This window comes from Salmo trutta, chromosome 36 (genome assembly GCF_901001165.1).
Source record: "Salmo trutta chromosome 36, fSalTru1.1, whole genome shotgun sequence".
NCBI classification, from domain to species: Eukaryota; Metazoa; Chordata; class Actinopteri; order Salmoniformes; family Salmonidae; genus Salmo; species Salmo trutta.
The window spans coordinates 32,476,881-32,478,511 of NC_042992.1; the positions used below are offsets into that span (position 1 = coordinate 32,476,881).

Here is a 1,631-nt window from a genome sequence, read left to right on the forward strand (position 1 = left end):
ATACTCTTCTACTTCCTTGTCTAGGATTATGGAAAAGGGGTATGTGGAACATCCCTGTGGACAGCAGCTAAAGAGTCGTCAAGGAAAACAAACGACAAACTTGATGAAGAGGGACTCGAAGTTGCCGTTTATTTTAAAACTATTAATTATTCTGTTTTGTTTTTGTCATAATTCTCAGACAACAGCAAAAATCCAGGAGGTGACCCAGACTCTCAAAGTTAAAGAGTGATTTGGGTGTAGGTGATGAGACTCTGTACAACTGGACAATGGAAGTTCAGCAATGGGCTAATACAGGTAAATGAATACAAAAAAAAAAATATCCTAAATGTAGCTTACCTGGACTGTCACTTTGATGTGGTGGAGAGGCTTGCCTACTCCAATGACCCTGAGCGCTAACCCTTAGAGGGTGTATTCATTTTTACATTACATTTTAGTCATTTAGCAGACGCTCTTATCCAGAGCGACTTACAGTAGTGAATGCATACATTTCATTTCATGCATTTTATTTTTTTTGTACTGGCCCCCCGTGGGAACCTGGCCCCCCGTATTCCACCAGCAGGTGCAATCAAGCCAGACAGGTGGAAGGGTAGGAGGCAGACAAAACATTCCCTGGTTCTCCAGGTTGGGGCTCACTCACCCCCCACGTAACAAATAATTTGTAACAGAAACCTTCACAGGCCCTATGTTCCTCCAGGAAGTGAGTGCAAGATACGTTGTTCATTTATAGATTTATTGTATTTCAGAGGAAGCAAATGAGAACATGGATGGTCCCCAGGTACTACAGAGAACAATTGAAGTCCTGTTTCTTAGCATCAAACAAAGGAAACAGAACCTCTACCGTCAGACAGGTTTGTTACATTTCATCAATATTGAATTGCACACACTTCATTTCTCTTTCATTTCAAAGCCATGAAATTTAACAAATAATTCAATTTTCCTTTTGTTTTAATGACAGATGGATGCAAGAAAAGACACCCTCTGTGCAGAAAGATATTGGAAGAAAAGGCCAAATTGACAGCTGCCATAGAGGAGTACAACACCCTTGTACCAGATTCAGCAATACCATCTGCAGATAAGATCCTTTCTGCAGACCTTCATGCATGGCCTTGGGAGCTGCATGGACAAAGTAAGTAGTATGTTTGTGTGTCACAATAACTATGTTTCTGTTTTGCTATCTGTGTTTGTTCAGTTGCGCAAACACAGACAGCACTGCCATTAAAGTTACAAATCCACATTGCATTCTTATGAATTTACAGCTGACCTACTCACAAAGAAAATAGCCTTTGACCGGGTGATGCTCCTGAGACGGCTGAAGGAGGAGGAGGAGTTAATTGTCCCAAAGGAAGTCGAGCAGCACTGGGAAAACCTAAAGAGGGAATCGGAGAATGTGCAAGACCTTGCTTCACATGTGGCACTTGACCTAAGCAGGCAAAGTAGGGGAACTTTCATTAATATGTACAATTGATGTTGGCACCCTGTAATTGCTATTGTATTTAAGGAATAGTTCATTTGATTTACCCTACACATTACGATTGTTGGTGTTAGGCTGGCAATTGAATCAGTCGGAAGCTGGGAGCAGAGGTCTCTTCTTCTCCAGGACTCTGTCAAACTGATATTCCGCAAAGCTATGG

General features: G+C 41.6%; 2 long non-coding RNA genes across 2 annotated transcripts; both read left to right on the top strand.

Moving 5' to 3' along the window:
* Nucleotides 1-249: 249 nt before the first annotated feature.
* Nucleotides 250-848, top strand: LOC115176226 (uncharacterized). Its single transcript, XR_003872189.1, has 2 exons — nucleotides 250-294; nucleotides 744-848. It is a non-coding gene; the product is annotated as an uncharacterized LOC115176226 (long non-coding RNA).
* A 116-nt stretch (nucleotides 849-964) lies between these two features.
* LOC115176225 (uncharacterized) lies at nucleotides 965-1,317 on the top strand. The gene is made up of 2 exons (XR_003872188.1): nucleotides 965-1,126; nucleotides 1,257-1,317. It is a non-coding gene; the product is annotated as an uncharacterized LOC115176225 (long non-coding RNA).
* Nucleotides 1,318-1,631: the final 314 nt, after the last annotated feature.